The sequence below is a fragment of the Aythya marila genome, assembly GCF_965140915.1.
Source record: "Aythya marila genome assembly, chromosome: 14".
Lineage (NCBI taxonomy): Eukaryota > Metazoa > Chordata > Aves > Anseriformes > Anatidae > Aythya > Aythya marila.
The window spans coordinates 16,141,982-16,150,137 of NC_139055.1; positions in this window are offsets into that span (position 1 = coordinate 16,141,982).

The window sequence follows — 8,156 nt, forward strand, 5'->3', positions numbered from 1 at the left end:
GAGCTGGTAAATGCTTTTTCTAATTGCATGGTCCTCTCTTTTCCCTAGTTTTACATATGCAGGAGATTTTTCAAATCTTTACAAACTTTCTAGGACATCTAACACTATCGCCTACAAGCCATTTCAATTATGCCTTTTTCTTTTTTTTTTTTTTTAATGTAAAACAAGCCAGCCCCATTTCCACACACCCCCCTCCCCAAAACAGCCCCACAGACAAACAAAAACCTTTGCACCAAGGATCTCATGGTGTGAGAGAAATGATGAGAAATTGTTAGGTTTTTGTTTGTTTTACTTTTTTTTTCACAGCTGTTTGTTTGTTTGTTTTTGTGCAATGAACTCTGCTTTTGGCTTAAGAAGAGTTTCTGTGTCTACCTTAACAAGCAGAGAGGTCTACAAGGGCAGATTGGTATAGCATAGTAGTTCTTGCTGAGGACTTGCCACATTTCAAACTGTTCAGCAGCTGAAGGTTTTAGTGTCCTTGAAAAGGACTGAGCTCAGTTAGCTGTGATAAACTCTGCTAATGTGAAGGTTATGTGTGAAGTCAGACTTATATTTCTGCCTCTGCCAGAGTCAGGTTGCAATTTGGATAGTTGCTCTTTGTCCTGTCAACGAAGCATCAAAACTAACTAACTAAATATACATATATATATATATATATATATATACACACAGATATATATATACATATATAATATATAGTAGTAATGCAATAATTATTCTTTAAAGAAACAGAGTTGAGTGATATCTTCAGGATTCAGAAATACATTTAAAAGTGGGAACTACATAATGCTGTGGTGACTTCATGTTTCCTGTACAGAGCTGTCCTAACATGCATGTTCACAAAATAGTTTTGCTAGGTCAGTCTTACAGTTAGCTCTTGGGCTTTTTGATTTTTTTTTTCTTTTATTTTTTTCTTTTCTTTATTTTTTTTGTCTGTCATTCAGCAATCCTTTTTTCATTGTTATAGTAAGGGTTTTGATTTCTAATTTAAGCCAGTTTTAATTTCCTTCTTGGCTAGATTTGAAGGGGATCTATTAATACAGTCCATTTCCCTAGAGAAACTTGATGGATATAGCTTTTGTAACATTGCATAAATTAGAAATATTTCCTCTTTATTACTTTGTGTAGCTGTTTCATTTATTAGCTTATGTTGTAGAGAAAAAAAGCTTTGAATCGGATTCTCTTTTACTTGCACTTAATTTACTGTGAGATGTTTTGGTTTATTGATTTCAGAGTTAGCTTCTAATATGTCAAGGGAGAGAATTAACCATATAAGGGAAAGCATGTATTTTGATATTGTATGAATCTATTTTTGTTTTTACTTAGCTCATAATTTCAGCTTCAGCTCTTGCTATTGTTTTTGTGTGACATCCAGAAAAGTCTTATGCCAGAATATCCTATATATTAGGTGTTTTGGAAGAGACAAATAAGCGCTGGCGTACTTCTATAACTTAGTTGCCTTGAAAAGGGTGATCAGACTAGCCTTATCTAAAAAAAATAAGTATTGTGCTTGTAGCACATCTCGGAGGTCATCTGAGATTTTCCGTGAGAAAATGAGAGATCATTTGTGCCTTTGCTGCATCTGATTCCCAACACTACAGTAGGAGGACAAAAAACAAGCATAGCCATGTCCTTGTGTGCTTGGCATTCAGCTAACAGACTTTACACAAGGGGTAACTCCTTCCCCCTCCCCCCCAAGAAAAGACCAAAAATTCTGATGTTGTCTACAACATCAGAGGTGTGGCAGAGGTGGCCAGCAGCAGCTCTCATTTTTCATACCCATTCCAGGGTTCCCATCAGGCCTTGGCTCTTTCACTGGCAGTAGTTCCTGTTGAGCGCTTTGCGGAACATTTTACTGAGCCAAATAGTGAAGATGGGTACTTGGAAAAGAAACCTCTGGATCACTGCTATCTGGAGTGAAGTATCTAGTTTTCCACAGGCTTAATGAAGTTTAACATTTTGGCCAAAGTCCTCAGGCTCTTGTTCCCAAGTAGGTGAGGGAATGCCTCTCTTCCCACCCTCATGCATCAGTGAGAGCTTGGATTTCATCTCATGAAGTCAAAGAATAGCTGACTGGGGCACGCATGTGAAGTCTGGGACTTTCTTTGGTGGATTTTTTTTTTTTTTTTGGGGGGGGGGGGAGGGGAAAAGGTGCAAGAATGGTTAACTTCCAATTTGAGAGCATTGGTTTGCAAAGTTAAGCAACACCTTAAGGAAACATATTAAGGCTCTGCCACATTCTGTGCAAACCCTGTAATCCAGCTGTGGACCGAGGATAGGGACCTTGTTTGAAAGTCCCTGTCTCCTTTATATGCAGGTTAGATAAGTCAGAAAGTGGTATATGTATCTATATATAATTTTGCATATAATTATTACACATACTTAATTGCACACATTCCCTCTGTCTCTGGGTGAAATATGTATATTGTGTGTTTGTGTGTATATATATATATACACATACACACACTCTCAGGGTTCAGAGATTAGGAGTGGAGCCCCCAGAAGTGGGTCTCTGTCACTGACTGTGTATCTGTGTTTCTCTGCAATGCTGGGAGGAGTAGGGAAATGCCTGTGCCTGAGGAGGCTGAAGTGAGACTGCAAAAACATCTTCATTATACTCTTTTGTGTGTCTGTCTTTAAATATAGGTTTTCTGTATGCAATTTCCTATATTGGTTTATAATAAGGAACAGTTTTCATGTCTGCTGCACTACAAACTCCTCCATCTATCAGTGACTCATCTGGCTGTTCAGCACAAAGAAACAGCCTGATTTTAAAATCCATTTGTATATAGAGCTGACAGAGACTTGTCAATGTTTGAAACTTTCTCATCATGAAAGTTTTTTTTTCTTTTTTTTTTCATTTGGCTGCCACTAGCTTACAATATCATTCCTCATCTTTTAAGACTAAGAAAAACTAACAAAGAATGAAAGTACAATGAAAGTGCTTTTTTATTTTTATTTTTATTTTTTTAAGGTAAGAGGAGTGAGGTAAAGTTTCAAAGTTTACTTTTTCTTTTTTTTTTTTTCTATTGCTGCCACACAGTCTGTTCACACTTGGCTGATGATTTTCCCTGTTCTGTGTAAACAATGTGATCTGCACTTACAGTTTGATTCATTTCCATAGCCTCATTTGTGAATGTTATCTCACAAGGAAAAGCCATCAATTATGCTGCTGTTTAATTTACTTTTATTGGACTACAATAGTAGAAATGGATGCTTATGTTTAGATTTCATTATTCAGAAAATTAATCTTTTTTTACACTTTCAATAAATATGAGCAATTGCCCAACTCTTTCAATTTTATTGCTGCTGCTTTCAGGCTCCCTTTGCAACGAGTTCAGTTCTGCTATTTATCTCAAGGTGGCAAGTAAGTGTGAAATCCTTTTTATTTTATTTTTTATTTTTGTGCATTTGCTTGATGATGACTGCATGTGTGTCAGGTATGTTCCTAGCACAGAAACCACAAGCCTACAGGTAATTTCATGACCAAGTAAATCTTGCTTACACCAGTTAGCATGAAAACCCAACCCCTGCTGTTAGAATCTTTTACAGCTCATTTTTCAGCTTAAAATTTGTCTAGATTCAGTAACGCTTCAGATGTTGGAGCTCATGCTCCTTAAATACTATTAGATTGTCTCTTTAAAACTTCTTTCTATTGATGGTTAGGTTAAGGTATACATAATTAATAGTAAATGACCAGTAAACAATTTTATTAAAGTAGCAAGTAACTGCGTGCTTTGCAGAGAAAATTTCTGTAACTTATTCTGGTTATTTATTGTGATACTGGGAGGATCCTGCAGCTCCATTGCATGGTAGTGTACCACTGGCAAGTTTTACAGGCCAATATTACAGACGCTAAATCTAGAGGCTGAATTTCTTATATATTTATCTCCAAGACTAGACTGACACATGCCAGACACTGTTTGGGGCATTCTCCTGCTGTCACTGAAGTGAACAGCAAAATGAATATTCCTCATGTTTTACAGAATATGTGTGGGTGGCAAGAATAACATAAATGACACATCAGGTCTATTAAAGCAGAGGCTGACGTTGGTGGCAAACTGTTGTTAAATCATGTCAGAGAGAAGCTTTGGAAATTACTATCGTGTGTTGGGCTTTTTTTTTTTTTCTCCATTCCGCATGTTCTTATGGATCATGAACTTTGGGCTAGGATTCAGCAAGAATCAGGCTGCTTTTAATAAATAAATAAATATATATTGCCTTCAGAGGGCCCTGCGGTAATTGGGAAAGCACGGTAATGGTCCAGGTATCCTCTTGAGAAGAAAGTGTCATCTTCTGTCTGCATTTGGGATAGATGTGACAGACTGCTGGACCTCATCCACCTCTGTAGCAGCCCAGTAAAATACCCCTGCAGCCTGACTCAAGTCTAATGAGATTCATCTCCTCTTTTACACACCTCAGAAGCTCACCAGGACTGTAACAGGGCTGCTGTATGTACACAGCAAGGTGTTGGGTTGATGGGAATGCAAACCCAGTTGTTTGTGCAAATGTCAGGGAGATTCATGGTCTCCTTTCTTACCCTTCTTCAAGAAAAAATTTAATAAAATGACAAGTCTGTGAGAGAAATTAAATGAAACAAAACTAAAAAATATATTTTAATATTTTAATGTACTTGGTATTAACTCACTAAAAAGATATTTAATTACTAAAAAGATATTTAAAGCTTAAAATATATATTAAAAATATTAAAATATTTGAAGTTACCAGGTATTAACTCACTGGTAGAACATCGATATTAAAGACAAAAAAAAAAAAAAAAACTTCAGTTCTTTAGTTCAGAAATTAAGGTGTGTGGTTTCCAGTTTTGTTTAGGTTTTTGTTTGTGTTTTGTTGTTGTTTTTAAATAGCACTAACCTGTAGTGGAGTGTTCTTTTGAATGTTTCCATTGCCGGGATGGTGCTGAACATGATGGGGGAAATTGTTTGAAAGGAAATGAAATGCTAATTATACCTAAAAATGGCAGCGTCTGTTCCATCTGCATAATCTAACTTGTATGGCTGTCAATAAAATGTCAAACCTCTAAACAGGCAAGTCGAGTATTTACGAAAATAGACTTGCCTTACAATTGTAAATAGAGCAAAAATCTTTTAGGTCTGAACAGAAGACATATCTTGGACCAGTCAATTCCTTTGCTGGGACCCAGAACAACAGTGGGACAGGCACTGCTTGAACAGGATATGGGAAGGAAAAAATTTTTATTCACTAAGGAGTTAGTATTGCATTAGAAACTGCTTCGGACTTGTCTAGGCTCACTTTACACAATGGGTATTGTCAATCATAGATAATCCTTGAAAATTAAGTATTGATCTCTTTTTCTTCTTATGTATGGCAGCAGGAAAAACTGTCCCCATGCAGCTGCTCCTGCTCAGGTTACCCTTTTAAAAAGCACGGTCAATTTGAGTAGCCCCCCTTCTGTGTCTGTATGTTAGATGCAGTTCCCTGTTGGCTTACCTTTTTGTCTTCAGCTGTAAATGTAGGTCACCTGGCTGCCATGCAGTATGTTCCTTATCTGGAAAACCACAGGTCCTTGCATGTAACTTCACAGTACACTCTATTTGTCTGTCTTGTAAGAAAGTTCATTTTGCTGGAATAATGAGTGGCCCAGCTGCTCTTCTGACATCGGCAGTACCAGCAGCCCTTCTTATACCCATCCTGGGCAGCCCATATCACTCTTTGTGACACAGCCACCTCCAATGTTCTGTCTGCTGTGACACAGCCAGGGCAGGTGCCCAAAGTTAGTGCTGTGCTCTGAGGTGTGACACACCTTCCACCATGTAAGCAAGAAGAAGAAATATAGATATCATTAATAATAAAAAACAATAACCTCTTTAAAATTAATAAATCCCAAATAAATAAATAAATAAAGCTCAACCAACACAATACTGGAGAAATTAAGTAGCTGTTGCAGCATTTTAAAAAACAATAGTTCATCAAATGTTAAATGGCAAGCAAAAACAGGTTCTATCCACTGCCCAATATTGAAGACTTATGTGGTACTTGCTGCTGAGATTTATGGGTTTGAAAGCTAAACCTTGGGAGAAAAATGCTTTTTACTGAAGTAAAGTGATGGAAGGTTCATACCTTAGAATTAAAGACATGTTCCACATGTCCTTACCATATCACAACTGCATCCACAAGTGGCTGGCCGTAGGTGAGGAAATGCTTTTTCCTCACAACAACAACAAAATAAAAAATTGTTAGGGTGATGGAGCACACTGGCCCTAGTTGCCCAGAAGGTTGTGGAGTCTTCTCCCTGGAGATACTGAAAAGCTCTAGTGACCCTGCTTGAGCAGGTGGCTGGAGCAGATGAACTTCAGAGGTCCCTTTCAACCTTAACCCATCTCTGATTCTGTGAATTCAAAATATGTGACCTAAAAAAAAAAAAAAAAAAAAAACAAAAAAACAATATTTATAAAACTTTTTCTTCATTAATTGCATAGTGGTTATGAGTCGTCTCTTGTCTTTATGTATTTTGACTCATTTTTCTGTTCAGCCAAGAAATTCATTTGCTTTTCATTCATATAATGAATAACACTGAACCGTTTATATGAGTTTTTGCCCGGAGCTAGCTCAGGGTTTTCATACCTAGAGCCAACTTGTTTCTGTCCTCTCTGCAACTCTGCCTGACTCAAGCCTTTCAGACTCCAGAGCAGACCACAGGATTGCATGTCCTCAAAAAAATCCTCTTGTCACTGTAATCACATCTTAAGAGGATTCTGAACTTCATATTCTTTCCAATTCCTCCATGTTTTCAATAGGATATTTTAAAAGGGATGTTTTTTCTTTCAGTTTCAAGCACCATTAAGAGGCTGCCTGTGGAGTTTTGCCTCATCTCTATGTGCAGATACTGCTGCTAGTTTATAGGAACACTTTTCTCCTTCTCTGATAGACATATTTATCATTTGAAACATGATTAGGAAACTGCAGAGTTTATTTTTTCCTTTAAAACACTTAATTTTTACCCTTAAGGAACAGAAACCCATCAGTTACATGTAACATTCTAAATCCCTCTTTTAATAGGCATGCTGTTTTCTCTTTTATTAGGTAACTACTTCACCATCTCCAAAATATCCATGTTTCAAGATGAAAAAGCCAATTTCATTTTGAGCATTTTCTTGTTTCTGTATAGTCTTCTTTTGTAGATTCTCCTCACCACTTTCATCTCTTCCAATCATTCTGAATAGACAGAAATTCACCAGCAGCACTTAAATTCAAAACAAAATAAGCTCTAGGAGGGAACAGTTTTATTTTTCTTAGGCAACACATAATTATCCACTCCTCATTTCATGTGGAATTTATTTTCCCATTAGGCTTTCAAGGGGCTGCAGCTGTATCCTTCCCTTCAATCTCCCCAAAATACTCCCATGCTGGATTTGCTTTCTGGTCATTTTAGCAAACCAATTTAATTGGGGAAAAAAAAAAAAAAAAAAAAGAAAAAAAAAAAAGCTGCCATTTCTGAGAATGAATCCCTCTGATAATATACCTAAACAGGGAGAGCCCCAGGGAAGAGCAGACCTAAATTTTGGTCATCTCTTTTTCTTCCTAAGCATCTTCATTGGGAACCTTAGTCTACAGGCACAGTCTCTCCTTTTTACCTGCAATAGCTGAAGAGCTGGTTCTGTACCCAACACAGCAGGTAGTAAAGTATGTTGTTTTTTGCCTCAGGAAGTAGCAAGCCTGTAGTAGTTCGGACTTTCCTTGCTGGGTAGCAAGATGAAGTAGGCAGACTAGTGACTAGGGAGGTACATGTTTATTCAGGATTTCTGCTTAAATGAATGGAAATGATTGATTTGGGTGGAATAGTATAAGTATGAAGTATGTATGACCCCATAAATTTCATGCTTTGGGCTTATTGCTTTAATTTGGAGAGAAAATTAAAAAGGAGCCTAATGAGAAGGCTCATATATAATCAAAACAAAACAGGTTAGAGGAACATAAAACAACCTGCTCCTCTAAAAGCAAAGACTAGTGGGGAAAAAAATAAAAATTGCTATCAGACACTGGGAAACTAAAACCTACATTGTCAGAGTATCATCTACCTGACCTATGGCTGAGAAAAAGGATTCTTCTTTCATTTTTTTCTCTGCTCATTCCACAATTGCACCAGTCTTTTAACCTCCCTGCATAGTTTTGGC